Source organism: Homalodisca vitripennis, chromosome 3, assembly GCF_021130785.1.
Source record: "Homalodisca vitripennis isolate AUS2020 chromosome 3, UT_GWSS_2.1, whole genome shotgun sequence".
In the NCBI taxonomy this organism is placed as follows: domain Eukaryota; kingdom Metazoa; phylum Arthropoda; class Insecta; order Hemiptera; family Cicadellidae; genus Homalodisca; species Homalodisca vitripennis.
Window position 1 is genome coordinate 197,615,704 of NC_060209.1, and position 25,693 is coordinate 197,641,396.

General features: G+C 31.9%; 1 protein-coding gene across 2 annotated transcripts in view; it reads left to right on the top strand.

Moving 5' to 3' along the window:
- The window catches only part of LOC124358003 (allatostatin-A), a 115,280-nt gene that overhangs the window by 83,738 nt on the left and 5,849 nt on the right, over window positions 1-25,693 (top strand). The window lies entirely within an intron of this gene.

Sequence of the window (25,693 nt, forward strand, 5' to 3'; positions counted from 1 at the left end):
GTTTAATAATAGCAGAGCAGCACGCTTGAGGCTGGGTAGAAGACATTGACCCCACATAAAGAAGTGCTTTCATTCTGCTTTTACTGTGCACTGAATGCGGTATTAAAATGTAAGATCTGACATCATCGGAGAAGAGACCCATTTCTCAGAACATAAACCGCAGAAAAGCGAAGAGAGGTTCAGATATGAAATGATGCCTGAGATACGATGAGATGTTCTGCTCGAGATACAACAGAGGAATATGACAATAAAGTAACTGTTTTGCATCAAGAATGTAACAATTCTTACATACAGGCATATTTGTGCTGTATTGTTCTGTGATCCCAGGGAGAATTATGTATACTACGATAAATCAGGAAGAAATAATTATTAATATTGTTTTATTCTTTATAATTGGTAATGTTTGAAAGTTTGAGTAACACGATTGACTAATTTATCGAAACTGTTATTTTTTATAATTTATTTATTCAACTCAAGCCAATCATATTTTAATCCTCGAGTTTGTTTGGAGTTTAAGTATTAAATACATGAATTTTTGCTTAAAAGGATTTCTATTATTATAACTTGGAATGCCTATATATTGGATTTGTATATATCACATATATAAAAATACATATTAGTTATACAGTAGTATATGGAGTATTAATGATATTGTTATAATTCTTTTTAATTTCAATAAAGTTATGATAATTAATTAACGTTTGACGAGTTATATATACGTTTATATGTTCATATGCTACTTTAATAATATGTATTATTATTTGTGTTTCTTCTTAAATAATGTTTAACCTTAACTCGATACGGGTTTTCAAAATGTACTCAATCTTTAATGTAATATATTACGATTGAATACTTATTATTGTTCTCCTTTCACTTCTTCCTAAACCACAAAAAATGATAGAATATGGACACAAACAATCTTTACTAATACACGATTAACAATTTATTTTTCCTCCTTCCACTCTTTTGTCAATCATAACAATATAAAATATAGATAGTCGTCCTTTTCCTGACAACACTAATTTAACTTCACCGTGATTCATTAAAACACAGGGGGTTGAGACTTTGTAACGTTACATGAATTGACTTTATTCGAGAATATTTTGACTGAATACCCGAATAATTTTTTTATCTTCTGCAGAGCATGCCTGCAGTGGCTCAATACCATTTAGGGGCTTAGCTGCGGCAGATATTACCTACTCTGATATGACAGGGGTTTCATTAATCCTGTAATTTAGCAACTGCTAGCCCACATTCCTTCCTCTTAATCTGGAGCTTTATCGAGTGAACCTTGGAGAAGTGTTTGATTGAATATTGGAATAAATATTGTATCTTCTGCAGAGCATGCCTGCAGTGGCTCAATACCATTTAGGGGCTTAGCTGCGGCAGATATTACCTACTCTGATATGACAGGGGTTTCATTAATCCTGTAATTTAGCAACTGCTAGCCCACATTCCTTCCTCTTAATCTGGAGCTTTATCGAGTGAACCTTGGAGAAGTTTTTGATTGAATATTGGAATAAATATTGTATCTTCTGCAGAGCATACTTGCAGTGCCTCAATACCATTTAGGGGCTTAGCTGCGGCAGATATTACCTACTCTGATATGACAGGGGGTTTCATTAATACTGTAATTTAGCAACTGTTAGCCAACATTCCTTGCTCTTAATCTGGAGCTTTATCGAGTGAACCTTGGAGAAGTTTTTGATTGAATATTGGAATAAATATTGTATCTTCTGCAGAGCATACTTGCAGTGCCTCAATACCATTTAGGGGCTTAGCTGCGGCAGATATTACCTACTCTGATATGACAGGGGGTTTCATTAATACTGTAATTTAGCAACTGCTAGCCAACATTCCTTGCTCGTAATCTGGAGCTTTATCGAGTGAACCTTGGAGAAGTTTTTGATTGAATATTGGAATAAATATTGTATCTTCTGCAGAGCATACTTGCAGTGCCTCAATACCATTTAGGGGCTTAGCTGCGGCAGATATTACCTACTCTGATATGACAGGGGTTTCATGAATCTTGCAATGTAGCAACTGCTAGCCAACATTCCTTCCTCTTAATCGACTTAACTTTATCGAGTGAACCGTCGACTCTGCCTGTTGGAATTCAGAACAAAAACTTATCTGAGATTTTTGTGATAGACCATATTTTAGTTGAAGCTTAAGTTGTGTGCAGAACATAGTATGTCAACCCTCTACCTCGTTGAGGATATGTACATTTTCATGTGAAGAGGAAAGGCTGACTTTCAAATTTATAGATTTGCTAACTATTTTACTTCCTTACTTTCATAGCTGTGTACGATTTATGAACTATATGTGTTCTTGTATTCATCAAGAGTTTTGATCTAACATAAAGACAGTCTTGTAGATGATGATTGAGGATACTCAAGATTTTAATCAATCGTGTTGCTTCAAGAAAAGGTTCAGCAAAAGATCATAAATTACTTCCTTAGCGGCCAGAAACATATAAACCGGGTTATGCTCCCCTTTGACACGATTATGAATTTTACGTTGAAGACTGAAATTATAATTGGAGACTGGAATACTAGTCGTATTTCTCAGCAGAGCTCGTAACCCATGAGTGAGCTGACCGATTTCAAACCAAGGCCTAACCAGAAAAATATCCACTGCAGAATCAAATAATTTTGACGTGCCGAGCCCTCCTTAGTTCTCCCACCCGTTGTAAAAATGCTCCTACGCTTAGTCCTGGTACACCATAAAAATGAAGACCCCATTTTTATACTGTTACCGATAAAGTTTTAGATGTAGTGACTTCTAAACCCTGAGGAACTAGATTAGAAGAACTAGTTCCCATGACAGTTCTCTACTACCCTTTCTCGCACTCTCAGCTGCTTGACCACCCTCATAGTTGTCTGTCTTCAAGTCTTGTTGCTCCTTTCCCGATAAACTACGGGATCAGAAGCTGCTCCAGTAAACCTGACCTTGGTCTTCTTAAACAGGACTTCTTTTACGACTTCCTGCCCACTATCCCATGAAGTTGCAGTAGGCATCCTCTCTATTCTTAAAGAAAGATGATGAAGTTTTGCTGTAATCCACTGGTCGTCAGTGTCCTCATATTTTCCTCATAATTCTGAACCAACGAATCCCTCTTCTAACTTCTCTATAACTCCATCTCAGACTCCAGCGAGTTTACCACAGCTAGGTTTATTGGAACGTTATCAGCAAAATACTGGGAAAGTCACTTCCTTAATTTATTAGTAGTCTTTTCTAACAAGTGCAATTACATCTTTGTTATTGAGAGGTTCAATAACTCAATATAACGATAATTATTAAACAAGTAATAACAAGTAAAATGACCTTTTCTAATATTGAGAGGTTTAATAACTCAATAGAACGATAATTATTAAACAAGTAATAACAAGTAAATGACAGCTTTTCTAATATTGAGAGGTTCAATAACTCAATAGAACGATAATTATCAAACAAGTAATAACAAGTGAATGACAGCTTTACTGCTATTGAGAGATTCAATAACTATGAAACAGTTTAATTAGTCCACGCACTGTGTAGGCAGAGAAAAGGAGAAGGCGTAATTTTGTCAAACTTCGTCGTGTCATAATCAAAGCATTGGATGATGAATTCGTATTTTTTACTAGTCTTTGCTTTCCTTATCCTCTTGTCATCTCAAATATTTATTTATTTACTCTAATATCAAAAAATAAAATAATATTATGTCATTCCTAAGTCCCAAAAATGAATTTGTTTACATATATTCACAAGTCAACATCATCTATGTAATTCAAAGCGCAACGACGATTTCATTTCATTTAACGTCAAACAAAAAAAACGTATGAGAATCAAACAAAGTTACCAGGAAAACCTATTTTATAAATTTATATAAGTAGTGCTGTAATAAATGTTGAAAATTATTAAAAGCATTTCATATGTTCAATAAGTAGGAAAGTTCGCTCTGTCGGTTCCACATAACGATATGAAGACGGAACATTGTATGGGGAGACATCATGAGATAAAGAACGGCCGGAGAACAAAGGAAGACAAATTGATACTTCTGTGTGTTGGTCAGATTTCATCCCCGCCGGGATCCAGTTTTCTCACTCTGTCTGCACATTTTCCCATTTCTGCTCCTTTATACCCATTGCATCCGAATAAACGGTTTACGTTGCAAGTCAGTGTTTTAGAGAATAGAGTTAGATCCTATCCGAATACTTATACTTTAATACTTCTGTTAGTACTCACGTGTTAAATACAAGGTTCCCTAATTGATTATCTGGGTCCAAATTGGAGAAATTATAAATTATGAGGAAAGTTCACCAAACAGAACTTAATGCAATGAGAGAGTACCTCTCTGGAAGCTAACGTTGATGTCTGGGGTGCAAAAGTCCTTGGAGAGATAATGTAACGAAAAGATTTATCCTTGGCTAAAAACCATGTAAGTGCATTTACAAATACACGGTAGAAGTAAGCCAGAGAACGTGTCGTGTAGCTAAAGTTGCATTCAGTATTTATAGCTATTTTATTATTGATGAATCCTCCGGACAGACAGATAGCGTATTCTGGTCTGTACATTTAGACTCTAGTATCTGTACTATCTGGTCTTTACATTTAAGCTGTAGAATCTGTACGTAATCTGGTCTGTACATTTAGGCTTTAGTATATGTTCGTAATCTGGTTTGTACATATTAAGTCTGTATAAATGTAAGATACCACTGTCATAAATGTAAAACGTAAATTCTTCACTAAGTGTCAGCCAAATCCCACAATGGATGTGCACTAACATTGAACATGATCTTGTCTATGTAGAAGTGAATGTTGAAGCATATAGACAATTATATATCAAAACATTATTTACTAATTCTAAGCCAAATCCCAGAAAAGGATATGTACTACCGTTGAACATGATCTTGCCTATGTAAAAGTGAATCTTCAAGTCTACAGCTGAAATAATTTTCGAAATAACCTGAAGAGAGTTAGGCTTCACTAACGCTCAGTTAATTTCTTTAAACGACAAGAACCATAACCAAACTCATTGCATTTTTTTATGTTCAAAAGCTTCGTACAAAGTTTCAAGGAAAATGTATGGAAAATGTTTTCGACAAATCTTGCGGAAGACGGGCTGAGAGAAAAAGAATTTTGCCATCCCACTGAAGCGTAGCAAAATATACAAAATTCCAAGTTTATATCATAGTCCCTTTTGAGATTCTTCTGAGAAATAGGATTTGCTAACGTTCAGCCAAACACGTTTGAGAAACATTCCACATCTTTGCACTCTATTTTGCCTATAAAAAAGTAACCCATCGTGCAAAATTTCTTGTCTATACCTCAATCAGTTTTCGAGATACCGTGCGAAAGAACATACAGACAGAGAGGGATGAAAACTTAACAGCCGAGAGATTAATCGATATAAATAACATTTTCTTTTGGAAAATATTTTACAAATTAAAAATGATTTTATAATTCTGTAATTAGATCTTATCAAAATGTATTGGAATGTTGATGTTATTTATATTAATAAATCTTGAATATATTTAGTACTTCTACAACCTAATACATTTTTAAATATACTGTATTAAAGTTTCTCGCAAAATAACCTCCATTTTTTGATAATTTGCTTGCTAGAGTTATAGAATGTTCTAAATTAAATAGATTTATACAATGTAATTTTTTATTTTAATTAGATTTTTTAAATTTGCGCATTGTAGCTGAAAATTGATTTTTTATAACCTTGTATTTTAAATATATTATTGTATATTAATGTAATGAAAATAACTAAAACCCATTAAATTAAAACTTTTTATTACATACACGTGTTTCGGTTTTTAACCATCTTCAGTGTACATTAACCTCTAAATAAATAAATAAATAATAAACAATGAGATATACACATATGGACCTTTTAAACATACGTTAAATTTAAATGACACAGTTGTAATTTTCTTATTAGTAATCTGTATTTAATATTTTAATTTTTTTCAAAAATTGGATTTGTCATTATTTTTCAGATTACTATTTAAAATGTTATGAGGATCTTTATTATAATTTAGATAAATGTGTAATTCTTCTTTTGTGTTTAACTTCTCTCCTTTCCTTTCGATATCTAAAATTTTCCATGTTCTTTTCAATATTTGTGTAGTTATGGTCAGTCTCCAATAGGTGTTCAGCAAAAATTTGATTTTATTGTAGACATGTTATTTGTTTTTTAAAGCTTGTATGTGTTCTTTAAACCTTTTATTAAAATTTCTTCCAGTTTGTCCACTATATAATAGCTTTCACAGTCACTACAGTTAATTTTGTATACTCCAGATTGTTTGTATAATTCCTGTTTTGTCATCATTTTGGTTGACTTTGTTTTCAATAAGTTTAAATGTATTATTTCTTGTTTGGTGACTGATGGAGAATTTTTGAATTTTGAAAGGTTTTTTCGAACAGCTTTGTTTAATTTAGTATTGAATGGTACACATATATATTTTTTGAATTTCTGTAGTATTATGATTAGGTAGTATTTTTGTTGGTTTTATTAATTTTTTCTTGTTTTCTTCTTAATCATTTTTGTCTACAATTTGGGGTTGATATCCATTTTTGACAGCTAGGTATTTTATTATTTTTATTTCTTTATTTTTATTTCATCACTCATTGGTATATTTAACATTCTGTTTTACCATTGAGTGAAATGCTGCTAATTTGTATTTCCAAGGATGGTTAGGAGGATGATGGTATTAGAAGATCTGTTTGGGTTGTTTTTCTATAAATTTCAAATGAGTGCTTTCCATTAAGATTAGAAATACTTTATATCAAGAAAGTTAATTTTGACTTTTTGGATTTCTTTATAAAAACTTAATTGTTGGTGATATAGAATTGAGAAATGTTAAAAAGTGTTCTGCCTGGTTCTCATCTCCATTGAAAAGACATAATATATCATCCACATATCTAAACCAATAAATTATTTTGTCTTTAAATGGATTAGTGTCACTCATTATTTTGTTTTTTTCTAAATGTTGCATATATATATATTTGCAAGAAGGCCTGAAAGAGGAGATCCCATTGCCAACCCATCTTCTTGTTTGTAAAAGTCCTTATTGTATTGAAAATAATTTTGATTAACAGTTGCTTTTGTCAATTATAAGATATCGTCAATTTCATTCATATCTAGTTTTACTGTATTTTATTAGATTATCTTTTAGGATTTGAATTGTTTCTTGTTTTGGAATGTTTGAGTACATGTTTGTTAACATCAAAAGAAATGAAGAAAGAGTTTAATGGAATTTGAATATCTCGAATTTGATTTGCCAGATTACTTGAATTTGATATACTGTAATTATTTTTCAAAATGTATGTGGGTTTTTATTTTGTTATTTAAAAAATTTACATACCTTGTAAGTAGGAGAGTTACGAAAGTTTACTAACTTGGTCTAATTGGAATATCTGGTTTATGTGTCTTTGGTTGACCTTTTAGAGTAGGAGCTTTTGGATTTGTCATTTTGAGTTGGTAATTGTTCTGCTTTGATAAATTTTTTGCATTTACTTATTGTGGCATTTTATAAGTTTTGTGTATTCTTGAGTTGGATCCTTTTTTAAATTTTAATTTTGTTGCTGTCAATGAATGTTTCAACTCTTTTTCTTGATATGTTTGACTGTCGATAACTACTACAGTATTCCCTTTGTCAGCCTTTGATATTATACAATTATTTTCTTTTAGTTTTCTTGATATGGATGTTACTAAAACTTCATATCATTGTTTGACGTTTTTATTGATTTAGGATTTTGTTACTTTTAAATTACTTTTGTTTAGTTCATGGATAAGATTGTATCGGAAAGGTTCTTGGAGTTCTGTTCTGTTTTCCTTTTATGGCTGTTTCTAAATTGATTAGATCATCTTTGATTTGTTTTGAATTTTATGGTCCAGATTAATATTATATTTGAGTGATTTGTCCAATAGGGGCCAACTCCTCAGCATTAAATTGGATAGATGATAAGTTTTTTATTCTTGGGTAGAAATCTTCATTATCATCAAATGTATAGTTTTTTGAATTATTTTCTTCCTGTGAGTTAATCAATTTATTAATTTTAATTAAGATGGACCTGTTTTTTTCTTTAAAATAATAGGTTTGATCCATTGCTGTGTATTAATATCAATTTCTTCAATGGTCTCTTGGTGAAATGTTAATTTGATTTCTGTTCTAATATCTTCAATTGATCTGACTATTATATTCATTTTTGCATATAAACTGTTAATTTCTTCTTTTATCCATATTATTTTCCCTCTTTTTAATGCTTTTAGCGCAGCTCTTGATGTAGATTTAGTTTTTTAATTGAACATAAATTTGGAATAATATTTTCACTCAGGCATAACTTAATTAAACTGTATATCTTCTCTTACCTTTGCCAACTTAAAGTGAGAGGTATTTGTATTTGTGGACAATGGATTGGTTGTTAGTCATAACAAAAGTGGAGTTAATAACATAATATTATTGTATATAAAATAAAATAAAATGTGTTATTTTAAGTATATTCTAAATATTTTGTATTAAATTAAAAAATTATCATTATTATAATTATTTTCTTTTAGTAGTCAATTAGCTATGGCGTATTGGCTGTAATTAGTTTTATAGCTGTTCTTGATTACACTAAAGTCAGTTTATTGTTACCCATCTTCTTATTAAGGAAAATCGGTATTTTTGTAATAAGGTTTATAAAATCTTCACAATGATATCAAGAATTCCAAATTTTAATACAGACATTTGTTTAATTTGAATTATTTTTCTTAAATTTAAACTTTCAATTGAGTTCTTTTTGAATATTTAAAGGGTAAAAAGTTTTAAACTTTCTATTCACAGACAAAAAGTTAAATTCATTTTTGGTTGGATACACTATAAATATTGTAAAGTAACATAGCGTTTGCAACGGCAACCCAATCGTTTGAGCGCTTCAGACAGAGAGTACGAGTCTAGTACAATAGATCGTCAGCTCTGAGGTACAAAAAACATTTCCTGATTGAAACGAGGAAGCGCTGTAGACGGCAGAGACTAGCGCAGTGTTTGTGTTGTGACGAGAGGGGTATTCCGCCTTTTGTTACTGTTTCATACATACGCACACAATAGCACCGAGTCGGGGAAGTAGCACCCGACCGTGCTTCAAACAGTTCTTAAATTTTAATATTAACTGTTTAAAACACGACTGAAATGGTTGCTTAATGAATATTAAACTCAGAGAAACGGAGTTTTTCTCACTTAGCTTACTTATAAACGTACTTAGGTAATATATTTTAATATTTATTTACACTTTTTAGAACAAGAATGAAATTATTGTTTAATGAATATTAAACCTAGAGAATTTAATGTTATTCATACCGGCTTACTTAATGACGTACTTAGATAATACATTTTTATATTAACTATTTAAAATATGACTGAAATGGTTGCTTATTGAATATTAAACTCAGAGAATCGATTATTCTTAACAGCTTACTTAATAACGTACTTAAATCATCAATTTTTATATTAACTTCTAGAACATGAATGAAATTATTGTTTAATGAATATTAAACTCAGAGGATTTGATGCTATTCTTACTAGCTTACTTATAAGGTATGTAGGTAATCTAGTTTAATATTAACTTTTATAAAATGAATATAATTATTGCTTAGTGAATATTAAACGCAGATAAACGGTTTTATTCTTACTAAGCTTACTTTAATAACATAATTAGGAAATCAGTTTTAATATTAACTGTTTAAAATATGACTGAAATGGTTGCTTATTGAATATTAAGCGCAGAGAAACATTGTTAATTCTTACTTAGCTTACTCAATAACGAAGTTATAAAATTCATTTTTTATATTAGCTGTTTTATTCCTGACTGAAACCATTTGCTACTGAATATTAAATAGACAGAAACAGTGTCATTTTTCTTAGCTCATTTAATAACGTACTTAGATTATCCACTATAATATGAACTGTTTAAAACGTGACTGAAATGATTGCTCAATGAATATTAAACTCAGAGGAACAGTTTATTTTTACTTAGCTTACTTGATAATGTACTTAAGTAATCTACCTTAGTATTAACTTTTTAAAGTATGTCTAAAATCATTGCTTAATGAATATTAAGACCCATAGAAACAATGTTATTCTTCCTTATCTTAATTAATAACAAACTTAGGTAATCCAGTTTTGATATTAACTGTTTAAAACATGATGGAAATGATTTTTCAAAATTAAACTCTGAGAAACAATGTTATTCTTACTAGCTTACGTAATAACGTGCTTGGGCAACTACTTTTAATATTAACTTTAAATCATGAATGAAATTATTGTTTGATAAATATTAAACCCAGTGAATCAATGTTATTCTTACTAGCTTACTTAATAACGTACTTACCTAATCCAGTTTTAGTATTAACCGTTTAAAACATGATAGAAATAATTTTGTAATGAATATTAAAATCAGAGAAACAATGTTATTCTTACTTAGCTTAGTTAATAACTTATAACATCCAGTTTTAATATTAACTGTTTAGAATATAACTATTTTTAAGTGAATAATAAACTTAGAGAAACAATGTTATTCTTACTTAGCTTACTTTATAACATACTTTGGTAATCCATTTTAACTTTATCGATCCACTTTAAAGCGTTATTCTGCCCTTCTTCGTCTCGCTGGGCTCTGCGAGGTCCTTATCAAACCGAATGAAGGGGGGAGTCGATAAAGTACAAGATTGATGACTACAGACAGCACTTGAACTTGCGATAATTACCACAACAATCATTAATTGACCAGTATTGACAATTGCTTCGACATATACATACAAATATTAGCTAATCAAACACTACATTAGTCATTGACAGTTTAAATTTTTAGCCGTCCCAGGCGTAATATCGTTAAATGTAGTAGCACTCTGACAATGTTCTTTTAAAAACAGCATGACCTTCTTTATCTCTTGGAAAATAAAACACGAGTGTTATTCTTAGATGTCCAAGTCGTATATCGTCATATTGTACGAGACCCCTGTTCTTATCCTTGGAACAGTGATATGTCTTTACCAATCTCTCATAATAGAGATTACAAGTGGTACTTATATACAGTCCCTAGTGTAATATCCTATAATTGTACGAGCCCTATGTCCTTGGTCTTGGAACAGTGGTATGCCTTTATCAATCTCTCTCAATAGAGATTACAAGTGGTACTTATATACAGTCCCTGGTGTAATATCCTGTAATTGTACGAGCCCTATGTCCTTCTTCTTGGAACGGTGATGTGTCTTTATAAAATTCTCTCAATAGAGATTACAAGTGGTACTTATATACAGTCCCTGGTGTAATATCCTATAATTGTACGAGCCCTATGTCCTTCTTCTTGGAACGGTGATGTGTCTTTATAAAATTCTCTCAATAGAGATTACAAGTGGTACTTATATACAGTCCCTGGTGTAATATCCTATAATTGTACGAGCCCTATGTCCTTCTTCTTGGAACGGTGATGTGTCTTTATAAAATTCTCTCAATAGAGATTACAAGTGGTACTTATATACAGTCCCTGGTGTAATATCCTATAATTGTACGAGCCCTATGTCCTTCTTCTTGGAACGGTGATGTGTCTTTATAAAATTCTCTCAATAGAGATTACAAGTGGTACTTATATACAGTCCCTGGTGTAATATCCTATAATTGTACGAGCCCTATGTCCTTCTTCTTGGAACGGTGATGTGTCTTTATAAAATTCTCTCAATAGAGATTACAAGTGGTACTTATATACAGTCCCTGGTGTAATATCCTATAATTGTACGAGCCCTATGTCCTTCTTCTTGGAACGGTGATGTGTCTTTATAAAATTCTCTCAATAGAGATTACAAGTGGTACTTATATACAGTCCCTGGTGTAATATCCTATAATTGTACGAGCCCTATGTCCTTCTTCTTGGAACGGTGATGTGTCTTTATAAAATTCTCTCAATAGAGATTACAAGTGGTACTTATATACAGTCCCTAGTGTAATATCCTATAATTGTACGAGCCCTATGTCCTTCTTCTTGGAACGGTGATGTGTCTTTATAAAATTCTCTCAATAGAGATTACAAGTGGTACTTATATACAGTCCCTGGTGTAATATCCTATAATTGTACGAGCCCTATGTCCTTCTTCTTGGAACGGTGATGTGTCTTTATAAAATTCTCTCAATAGAGATTACAAGTGGTACTTATATACAGTCCCTGGTGTAATATCCTATAATTGTACGAGCCCTATGTCCTTCTTCTTGGAACGGTGATGTGTCTTTATAAAATTCTCTCAATAGAGATTACAAGTGGTACTTATATACAGTCCCTGGTGTAATATCCTATAATTGTACGAGCCCTATGTCCTTCTTCTTGGAACGGTGATGTGTCTTTATAAAATTCTCTCAATAGAGATTACAAGTGGTACTTATATACAGTCCCTGGTGTAATATCCTATAATTGTACGAGCCCTATGTCCTTCTTCTTGGAACGGTGATGTGTCTTTATAAAATTCTCTCAATAGAGATTACAAGTGGTACTTATATACAGTCCCTGGTGTAATATCCTATAATTGTACGAGCCCTATGTCCTTCTTCTTGGAACGGTGATGTGTCTTTATAAAATTCTCTCAATAGAGATTACAAGTGGTACTTATATACAGTCCCTGGTGTAATATCCTATAATTGTACGAGCCCTATGTCCTTCTTCTTGGAACGGTGATGTGTCTTTATAAAATTCTCTCAATAGAGATTACAAGTGGTACTTATATACAGTCCCTAGTGTAATATCCTGTAATTGTACGAGCCCTATGTCCTTCTTCTTGGAACGGTGATGTGTCTTTATAAAATTCTCTCAATAGAGATTATAAGTGGCACTTATATACAGTCTCCAGTATAATATCCTGTAATTGTACGAGTCCTATGTCCTTCTTCTTGGAACGGTGATGTGTCTTTATAAAATTCTCTCAATAGAGATTACAAGTGGTACTTATATACAGTCCCTAGTGTAATATCCTGTAATTGTACGAGCCCTATGTCCTTCTTCTTGGAACGGTGATGTGTCTTTATAAAATTCTCTCAATAGAGATTATAAGTGGCACTTATATACAGTCTCCTCCAGTATAATATCCTGTAATTGTACGAGTCCTATGTCCTTCTTCTTGGAACGGTGATGTGTCTTTATAAAATTCTCTCATTAGAGATTACAAGTGGTACTTATATACAGTCCCTAGTGTAATATCCTGTAATTGTACGAGCCCTATGTCCTTCTTCTTGGAACGGTGATGTGTCTTTATAAAATTCTCTCATTAGAGATTACAAGTGGTACTTATATACAGTCCCTAGTGTAATATCCTGTAATTGTACGAGCCCTATGTCCTTCTTCTTGGAACGGTGATGATGTGTCTTTATAAAATTCTCTCAATAGAGATTATAAGTGGCACTTATATACAGTCTCCAGTATAATATCCTGTAAATTGTACGAGCCCTATGTTCAATTACAATTCTTGGAACAGTGATATACGAGTACCTTTTATCAATCTCTCGTAAAAGAGATTATAAGTGATACTTATATACAATTCCTAGTGTGTTTTATCCTATAATTGTACGAGCCCTATGTTCTTGTTCTTGGAACAGTGATATGGTCTTATCAATCACTCATAATGGAGATTAAAAGTGCAAACTCCTAAACAGTTCCTAGAGTAATATCCTCTAATTTTTTCGAGTACTCCCTTAATGTCCTTGTTACAGTAATATGCTCTTATCCCATCACTCACAATACAGATTAAAAGTGCTACTTCTTAATAGTCCTTAAGAAGTAGCAATTTTATAGCAATTCCTTTAACTATATAGAGCATTGGTTCCTATTTCTTGTTACAGTGATAGGATCTTATTATCTCTCGCTCATAGAGTTTATAATTTCCATTTCTAAACAGGACCTTAAAGTGATGATATCTACATTCGCTATTCATGTTTTTCCTATATCTTAATTCCCAATGCTTTCAGTAGAAGATGATAAATGATAAGAAGTAGTCACTACCGCCTTTCCATTTTTTTATTTCCTGTATTTTCCTGAAGTACAAGTTGGGGAAAAATAAATCGTTGTTTTGTGGAAAAGTAATAATATTCTTGTATTTCATTTAAAGTTTTAATAGCAGAGCAGCCACGCTTGAGGCTGGGTATAAGACATTGACCCCACATAAAGAAGTGCTTTCATTCTGCTTTTACTGTGCACTGAATGCGGTATTAAAATGTAAGATCTGACATCATCGGAGAAGAGACCCCATTTCTTCAGAACATAAACCGCAGAGAAAAGCGAAGAGAGGTTCAGATATGAAATGATGCCTGAGATACGATGAGATGTTGTTCTGCTCGAGATACAACAGAGGAATATGACAATAAAGTAACTGTTTTGCATCAAGAATGTAACAATTCTTACATACAGGCATATTTTGCTGTATTGTTCTGTGATCCAGGGAGTATTATGTACACTATGATAATCAGGAAGAAATAATTATTAATATTTATTTTATTCTTTATAATTGGTAATGTTTGAAAGTTTTGAGTAACACGATTGACTAATTTATCGAAACTGTTATTTTTTTATAATTTATTTATTCAACTCAAGCCAATCATATTTTAATCCTCGAGTTTGTTTGGAGTATTAAAATACATGAATTTTTTGCTTAAAAGGATTTCTATTATTATAACTTGGAATGATTATATATTGAATTTGTATATATCACATATATAAAAATTACATATTAGTTATACAGTTAGTATATGGAGTATTAATGATATTGTTTATTAATTCTTTTTATAATTCAATAAAGTTATGATAATTAACGTTTGACGAGTTTTATATTACGTTTATATGTTCATATGCTACTTTATAATATGTATTATTATTATTTGTGTTTCTCCTTAAATAATGTTTAACCTTAATTCGATACGGGTTTTCAAAATGTACTTAATCTGTAATGTGATATATTAAGATTGAATACTTATTATTGTTCTCCTTTCACTTCTTCCTAAACACACAAAAAAGAATATGGACACAAACAATCTTTATTTAATACACGATTAACAATTTATTTTTCCTCCTTCCACTCTTTTATCAATCATAACAATATAAAATATAGATTAGTCGTCCTTTTCCTGACAACACTAATTTACCTTCACCGTGCTTCATTAAAACACAGGGGGTTGGGACACTTTTGTAACCGTTACATGAATTGACTTTATTCGAGAATATTTTGACTGAATACTCGAATAATTTTTTTATCTTCTGCAGAGCATGCCTTGCAGTGGCTCGATATGACAGGGGGTTTCATTAATACTGTAATTTAGCAACTGATAGCCAACATTCCTTGCTCTTAATCTGGAGCTTTATCGAGTGAACCTTGGAGAAGTTTTTGATTGAATATTGGAATAAATATTGTATCTTCTGCAGAGCCATGCCTGCAGTGGCTCAATACCATTTAGGGGCTTTAGCTGCGGCAGATATTACCTACTCTGATATGACAGGGGTGTCATTAATCCTGTAATTTAGCGACTGCTAGCCCACATTCCTTCCTCTTAATCTGGAGCTTTATCGAGTGAACCTTGGAGAAGTTTTTTGATTGAATATTGGAATAAATATTGTATCTTCTGCAGAGCATACTTGCAGTGCCTCAATACCATTTAGGGGCTTAGCTGCGGCAGATATTACCTACTCTGATATGACAGGGGGTTTCATTAATACTGTAATTTTTAGCAACTGCTAGCCAACATTCCTTGCTCTTAATCTGGAGCTTTATCGAGTGAACCTTGGAGAAGTTTTTGATTGAATATTGGAATAAATATTGTATCTTCTGCAGAGCATACTTGCAGTGCCTCAATACCATTTAGGGGCTTAGCTGCGGCAGATATTACATACTCTGATATGACAGGGGGTTTCATTAATACTGTAATTTAGCAACTGCTAGCCAAACATTCCTTGCTCTTAATCTGGAGCTTTATCGAGTGAACCTTGGAGAAGTTTTTGATTGAATATTGGAATAAATATTGTATTCTTCTGCAGAGCATACTTGCAGTGCCTCAGTACCATTTAGGGGCTTAGCTGCGGCAGATATTACCTACTCTGATATGACAGGGGTTTCATGAATCTTGCAATGTAGCAACTGCTAGCCAACCATTCCTTCCTCTTAATAATCGACTTAACTTTATCGAGTGAACCGTCGACTCTGCCTGTTGGAATTCCAGAACAAAAACTTATCTGAGATTTTTGTGATAGACCATATTTTAGTTGAAGCTTATAAGTTGTGTGCAGAAACATAGTATGTCAACCCTCTACCTCGTTGAGGATATGTACATTTTCATGTAAAGAGAAAAGGCTGACTTTCAAATTTATAGATTTGCTAACTATTTTACTTCCTTACTTTCATAGCTGTGTACGATTTATGAACTATATGTGTTCTTGTATTCATCAAGAGTTTTTGATCTAACATAAAGACAGTCTTGTAGATGAATGATTGAGGATACTCAAGATTTTAATCAATCGTGTTGCTTCAAAAAAAAAGGTTCAGCAAAAGATCATAAATTACTTCCTTAGCGGCCAGAAACATATAAACCGGGTTATGCTCCCCTTTGACACGATTATGAATTTTACGTTAAAGACTGAAATTATAATTGGAGACTGGAATTACTAGTCGTATTTCTCAGCAGAGCTCGTAACCCATGAGTGAGCTGACCGATTTCAAACCAAGGCCTAACCAGAAAAAATATCCAACTGCAGAATCAAATAATTTTGACGTGCCGATCCCTCCTTAGTTCTCCCACCCGTTGTAAAAATGCTCCTACGCTTATGTCCTGGTACACCATAAAAATGAAGACCCCATTTTTATACTGTTACCGATAAAGTTTTAGATGTAGTGACTTCTAAACCCTGAGGAAACTAGATTAGAAGAACTAGTTTCCCATGACAGTTCTCTACTACCCTTTCTCTCCCTCAGCTGCTTGACCACCCTCATAGTTGTCTGTCTTCAAGTCTTGTTGCACCTTTCCAGATAAACTACGGGATCAGAAGCTGCTCCAGTAAACCTGACCCAGGACTTCTTTTTTACGACTTTCCTGCCCACTATCCATGAAGTTGCAGTAGGCATCCTCTCTATTCTTAAAGAAAGATGATGAAGTTTTGCTGTAATCCACTGGTCGTCAGTGTCCTCATATTTTCCTCATAATTCTGAACCACCGAATCCTCTTCTACCTTCTCTATAACTCCATCTCAGACTCCAGCGAGTTTACCACAGCTAGGTTTATTGGAAACGTTATCAGCAAAACACTGGAAAGTCACTTCCCTTATTTATTAGTAGTCTTTTCTAACAAGTGCAATTACATCTTTGTTATTGAGAGGTTCAATAAACTCAATATAACGATAATTATTAAACAAGTAACAACAAGTAAAATGACCTTTTCTAATATTGAGAGGTTCAATAACTCAATAGAACGATAATTATTAAACAAGTAATAACAAGTGAATGGCAGCTTTACTGCTATTGAGAGATTCAATAACTATGAAACAGTTTAATTAGTCCACGCACTGTGGTGTAGGCAGAGAAAAGGAGGGAAAGGGCGTAATTTTGTCAACCTTCGTCGTGTCATAATCAAAGCACTGGATGATGAATTCGTATTTTTTACTAGTCTTTGCTTTCCTTATCCTCTTGTCCATCTCAAATATTTATTTATTTACTCTAATATTAAAAAATAAAATAATATCTATGTCATTCCTAAGTCCCAAAAATGGAATTTGTTTACATATATATTCACAAGTCAACATCATCTATGTAATTCAAAGCGCAACGACGATTTCATTTCATTTAACGTCAAAAAAAAAAAAAAGTATGAGAATCAAACAAAGTTACCAGTAAACCCTATTTTATAAATTCATATCGGTAGTGCTATAAATTTAATGTTGAAAATTATTAAAAGCATTTCATATGTTCAATAAGTAGGGAAAGTTCGCTCTGTCGGTTCCACATAACGATATGAAGACGGAACATTGTATGGGGAGACATCATGAGATAAAGAACGGCCGGAGAACAAAGGAAGACAAATTGATACTTCTGTGTGTTGGTCAGATTTCATCCCCGCCGGGATCCAGTTTTCTCACTCTGTCTGCACATTTTCCCATTTCTGCTCCTTTATACCCATTGCATCCGAATAAACGGTTTTACGTTGCAAGTCAGTGTTTTTAGAGAATAGAGTTAGACCCTAGATCCGAATACTTATACTTTAAAACTTTCTGTTAGTACTCACGTATTAAATACAAGGTTCCCTAAATTGATTATCTGGGTCCAAATTGGAGAAAAATTATAAATTATGAGGAAAGTTCACCAAACAGAACTTAATGCAATGAGAGAGTACCTCTCTGGAAGCTAACGTTGATGTATGGGGTGCAAAAGTCCTTGGAGAGATAATGTAACGAAAAGATTTATCCTTGGCTAAAAACCATGTAAGTGCATTTACAAATAAACGGCAGAAGTAAGCCAGAGAAACGTGTCGTGTAGCTAAAGTTGCATTCAGTATTTATAGCTATTTTATTATTGATGAATCCTCCGGACAGACAGATAGCGTATTCTGGTCTGTACATTTAGGCTTTAGTATATGTTTGTAATCTGGTTGTACATATTAAGTCTGTATAAATGTAAGATGCCACTGTCAGAAATGTAAAACGTAAATTCTTCACTAAGTGTCAGCCAAATCCCAAAATGGATGTGCACTAACATTGAACTTGATCTTTGCCTATGTAGAAGTGAATGTTGAAAGCATATAGACAATTATATATCAAAACATTATTTACTAATTCTAAGCCAAATCCAGAAAAGGATATGTATGTACTACCGTTGAACATGATCTTGTCTATGTAGAAGTGAATGTTGAAGCATATAGACAATTATATATCAAAACATTATTTACTAATTCTAAGCCAAATCCCAGAAAAGGATATGTATGTACTACCGTTGAACTTGATCTTGCCTATGTAGAAGTGAATGTTGAAGCATATAGACAATTATATATCAAAACATTATTTACTAATTCTAAGCCAAATCCCAGAAAAGGATATGTATGTACTACCGTTGAACTTGATCTTGCCTATGTAGAAGTGAATGTTGAAGCATATAGACAATTATATATCAAAACATTATTTACTAATTCTAAGCCAAAATCCAAGAAAAGGATATGTATGTACTACCGTTGAAACTTGATCTTGCCTATGTAGAAGTGAATGTTGAAGCATATAGACAATTATATATCAAAACATTATTTACTAATTCTAAGCCAAATCCCAGAAAAGGATATGTATGTACTACTACCGTTGAACTTGATCTTGCCTATGTAGAAGTGAATGATTGAAGCATATTAGACAATTATATATCAAAACATTATTTACTAATTCTAAGCCAAATCCCAGAGAAAAGGATATGTATGTACTACCGTTGAACTTGATCTTGCCTATGTAGAAGTGAATGTTGTGGAAGCATATAGACAATTATATATCAAAACATTATTTACTAATTCTAAGCCAAATCCCAGAAAAGGATATGTATGTACTACCGTTGAACTTGATCTTGCCTATGTAGAAGTGAATGTTGAAGCATATAGACAATTATATATCAAAACATTTATTTACTAATTCTAAGCCAAATCCCAGAAAAGGATATGTATGTACTACCGTTGAACTTGATCTTGCCTATGTAGAAGTGAATGTTGAAGCATATAGACAATTATATATCAAAAACATTATTTACTAATTCTAAGCCAAATCCCAGAAAAAGGATATGTATGTTTACTACCGTTGAACTTGATCTTGCCTATGTAGAAGTGAATGTTGAAGCATATAGACAATTATATATCAAAACATTATTTACTAATTCTAAGCCAAATCCCAGAAAAGGATATGTATGTACTACCGTTGAACTTGATCTTGCCTATGTAGAAGTGAATGTTGAAGCATATAGACAATTATATATCAAAACATTATTTACTAATTCACTAAGCCAAATCCCAGAAAAGGATATGTATGTACTACCGTTGAACTTGATCTTGCCTATGTAGAAGTGAATGTTGAAGCATATAGACAATTATATATCAAAACATTATTTACTAATCTAAGCCAAATCCCAGAAAAGGATATGTATGTACTACCGTTGAACTTGATCTTGCCTATGTAGAAGTGAATGTTGAAGCATATAGACAATTATATATCAAAACATTATTTACTAATTCTAAGCCAAATCCCAGAAAAAGGATATGTATGTACTAACATTGAACTTGATCTTGCCTATGTAGAAGGTGAATGTTGAAGCATATAGACAATTATATATCAAAACATTATTTACTAATTCTAAGCCAAATCCCAGAAAAGGATATGTATGTACTACCGTTTGAACTTGATCTTGCCTATGTAGAAGTGAATGTTGAAGCATATAGACAATTATATATCAAAACATTATTTACTAATTCTTAAGCCAAATCCCAGGAAAAGGATATGTATGTACTACCGTTGAACTTGATCTTGCCTATGTAGAAGTGAATGTTTAAACATATAGACAATTATATATCAAAACATTATTTACTAATTCTAAGCCAAAATCCCAGAAAAGGATATGTATGTACTAACATTGAACTTGATCTTGCCTTATGTAGAAGTGAATGTTGAGAAGCATATAGACAATTATATATCAAAACATTATTTACTAATTCTAAGCCAAATCCCAGAAAAGGATTATGTATGTACTAACCGTTGAACTTGATCTTGCCTATGTAGAAGTGAATGTTTAAACATATAGACAATTATATATCAAAAAACATTATTTACTAATTCTAAGCCAAATCCCAGAAAGGATATGTGATTGTACTACCGTTGAACTTGATCTTGCCTATGTAGAAGTGAATGTTGAAGCATATAGACAATTATATATCAAAACATTATTTACTAATTCTAAGCCCAAATCCCAGAAAAGGATATGTATGTACTACCGTTGAACTTGATCTTGCCTATGTAGAAGTGAATGTTGAAGCATATAGACAATTATATATCAAAACATTATTTACTAATTCTAAGCCAAATCCCAGAAAAGGGTACGTACTACCGTTTGAACATGATCTTGCCTATGTAAAAGTGAATCTTCAAATCTACAGCTGAAATCATTTTTCGAAATAACCCTAATAGAGTTAGGCTTCACTAACGCTCAGTTAATTTCTTCAGACGATAAGAACCATAACCAAACTCATTGCATATTTTTTTATGTTCAAAAGCTTCGTACAAAGTTTCAAGGAAAATGTATGGAAAATGTTTTCGACAAATCTTGCGGAAGACGGGCTGAGAGAAAAAGAATTTTGCCATCCCACTGAAGCGTAGCAAAATATACAAAATTCCAAGTTTATATCATAGTCCCTTTTGAGATTCTGCTGAGAACTAGGATTTGCTAACCTTCAGCCAAAAACAACGTTTGAGATAACATTCCGCATCTTTGCACTCTATTTTGCCTATAATAAATTAACCATCGTGCAAAATGTTGTGTCTATAACCTCAAATCAGTTTTCGAGATACCGTGCGAAAGAACATACAGACAGAGGAGTGATGAAAACTTAACAGCCGAGAGATTAATCGATATAAATAACATTTTCTTTTGGAAAATATTTTACAAATTAAAAATGATTTATAATTCTGTAATTAGATCTTATAAAAATGTATTGGGTATGTTGATGTTATTTATATTAATAAATCTTGAATATATTTAGTAATTCTACAACCTAATACATTATTTAAATATACTGTATTAAAGTTTCTCGCAAAAATAACCTCCATGTTTTGTTAATTTGCTTGCTAGAGTTATAGAATGTTCTAAATAAAATAGAATTTATACAATGTAATTTTTTTTTATTTTAATTTAGATTTTTTTAAATTTGCGCATTGTAGCTGAAAATTGATTTTTTTTATAACCTTGTATTTTTAAATATAATTACCGGTATTGTATATAAAATAAATAAAATGTGTTATATGAGTATATTCTAAATATTTTGTATTAAATTAAAAAAAATTATCATTATTATAATTATTTTCTTTTAGTAGTCAATTAGCTATCGCGGTATTGGCTGTAATTAGTTTTTTATACCTGTTCTTGATTAAACTAAAGTCAATTTATTGTTACCCCATCTTCTAATTAAGGAAAATCGGTATTTTTTGTAATAAGGTTTATACAATTTCACAATGATATCAAGAATTCCAAATTTTAATACAGACATTTGTTTAATTTGAATTATTTTTCTTAAATTTAAACTTTCAGTTGAGTTCTTTTTGAATATTTAAAGGGTTAAAAAAGTTTTAAAACTCTCTATTCATAGACAAAAAGTTAAATTGATTTTTTGGTTGGATACACTATAAATATGGTAAAGTAACATAGCGTTTTTGCAACGGCAACCCAATCGTTTGAGCGCTTCAAACAGAGACTACGAGTCTAGTACAAATGGATCGTCAGCTCTAAGGTACAAAAAACATTTCCTGATTGAAACGAGGAAGCGCTGTAGACAGCAGAGAGTAGCGCAGTGTTTGTGTTGTGGACGAGAGGGGTTATTCCGCCTTTTGTTACTGTTTTCATACATACGCACACAATAGCACCGAGTCGGGGAAGTAGCACCCGACCGTGCTTCAAACAGTTCTTAAATTTTAATATTAACTGTTTAAAAACACGACTGAAATGGTTGCTTAATGATTATTAAAACTCAGAGAAACGGAGTTTTTCTCACTTAGCTTACTAAAAACGTAAACTTTTTAGAACGTGAATGAAATTATTGTTTAATGAATATTAAACCTAGGGAATTTAATGTTATTCTTACTAGCTTACGTACTTAGGCAATTACTTTTAATATTAACTTTAAATCATGAATGAAATTATTGTTTGATAAATATTAAATCCAGTGAATTAGTGTTATTCTTAACAGCTCACATTATAACGTACTTTAAAATCATAAATTTTTTATATTAACATCTTAGAACATGAATAAAAAATTATTGTTTAATGAATATTAAACCTAGAGAAATTTAATGTTATTCTTTACCGGCTTACTTAATGACGTACTTAGATAATCAATTTTTTATATTAACTAATTAATATATGACTGAAATTGTTGCTTATTGAATATTAAACTCAGAGAATCGATTATTCTTTACAGCTTACTTAATAAACGTACTTAAATCATCAATTTTTATATTAACTTCTAGAACATGAATGAAATTATTGTTTAATGAATATTAAACTCAGAGGATTTGATGCTATTCTTAATAGCTTACTTATAAGGTATGTAGGTAATCTAGTTTTAATATTAACTTTTATAAAATGAATATAATTATTGCTTAGTGAATATTAAACGCAGATAAACGGTTTTATTCTTACTAAGCTTACTTTAATAACATAATTAGAAATATTAACTGTTTAAAATATGACTGAAATGGTTGCTTATTGAATATTAAGCGCAGAGAAACATTGTTAATTCTTACTTAGCTTACTCAATAACGTAGTTATAAAATTCATTTTTTATATTAGCTGTTTTATTCCTGACTGAAACCATTTGCTACTGAATATTAAATAGACAGAAGCAGTGTCATTTTTCTTAGCTCATTTAATAACGTACTTAGATTATCCACTATAATATGAACTGTTTAAAAACGTGACTGAAATGATTGCTCAATGAATATTAAACTCAGAGGAACAGTTTATTTTTACTTAGCTTACTTGATAATGTACTTAAGTAATCTACCTTAGTATTAACTTTTTTAAAGTATGTATCTAAAATCATTGCTTAATGAATATTAAGACCCATAGAAACAATGTTATTCTTCCTTATCTTAATTAATAACAAACTTAGGTAATCCAGTTTTGATATTAACTGTTTAAAAACATGATGGAAATGATTTTTCAAAATTAAACTCTGAGAAACAATGTTATTCTTACTAGCTTACGTACTTAGGCAACTACTTTTAATATTAACTTTAAATTATGAATGAAATTATTGTTTGATAAATATTAAACCCAGTGAATCAATGTTATTCTTACTAGCTTACTTAATAACGTACTTACCTAATCCAGTTTTAGTATTAACCGTTTAAAACATGATAGAAATAATTGTGTAATGAATATTAAAATCAGAGAAACAATGTTATTCTTACTTAGCTTAGTTAATAACTTATAACATCCAGTTTTAATATTAACTGTTTAGAATATAACTATTTTTAAGTGAATAATAAACTTAGAGAAACAATGTTATTCTTACTTTAGCTTACTTTATAACATACTTTGGTAATCCATTTTAACTTTATCGATCCACTTTTAAAGCGTTATTCTGCCCTTCTTTGTCTCGCTGGGCTCTGCGAGGTCCTTATCAAACCGAATGAAGGGGGGGAGTCGATAAAGTACAAGATTGATGACTTACAGACAGCACTTGATGAACTTGCGATAATTACCCACAACAATCATTAATTGACCAGGATTGACAATTGGTTCGACATATACATACAAATATTAGCTAATCAAACACTACATTAGTCATTGACAGTTTAAATTTTTAGCCGTCCCAGGCGTAATATCGTTAAATGTAGTAGCACTCTGACAATGTTCTTTTAAAAAACAACATGTCCTTATTTATCTCTTGGAAAATTAAAACACGATTCTTAGATGTCCAAGTCGTATATCGTCTAATTGTACGAGACCCCTGTTCTTATCCTTGGAACAGTGATATGTCTTTACGAATCTCTTAAAATAGAGATTACAAGTGGGTACTTATATACAGTCCCTAGTGTAATATCCTGTAGGAGCCCTATGTCCTTGGTCTTGGAACAGTGGTATGCCTTTATCAATCTCTCTCAATAGAGATTACAAGTGGGTACTTATATACCAGTCCCTGGTGTAATATCCTATAATTGTACGAGCCCTATGTCCTTCTTCTTGGAACGGTGATGTGTCTTTATAAAATTCTCTCAATAGAGATTACAAGTGGTACTTTATTTACAGTCCCTAGTGTAATATCCTGTAGGAGAGCCCTATGTCCTTGGTCTTGGAACAGTGGTATGCCTTTATCATCTCTCTCAATAGAGATTACAAGTGGTACTTATATACAGTCCCTAGTGTAATATCCTGTAGGAGCCCTATGTCCTTGGTCTTGGAACAGTGGTTATGCCTTTATCAATCTCTCTCAATAGAGATTACAAGTTGGTACTTATATACAGTCCCTGGTGTAAATATCCTATAATTGTACGAGCCCTATGTCCTTCTTCTTGGAAACGGTGATGTGTCTTTATAAAATTCTCTCAATAGAGATTATCAAGTGGTACTTATATACAGTTACTGGTGTAATATCCTATAATTGTACGAGCCCTATGTCCTTCTTCTTGGAACGGTGATGTGTCTTTATAAAATTCTCTCAATAGAGATTACAAGTGGTACTTATTTACAGTCCCTGGTGTAATATCCTATAATTGTTACGAGCCCTATGTCCTTGGTCTTGGAACAGTGGTATGCCTTTATCAATCTCTCTCTCAATAGAGATTACAAGTGGTACTTATATACAGTCCCTAGTGTAATATCCTGTAGGAGCCCTATGTCCTTGGTCTTGGAACAGTGGTATGCCTTTATCAATCTCTCTCAATAGAGATTACAAGTGGTACTTATATACAGTCCCTG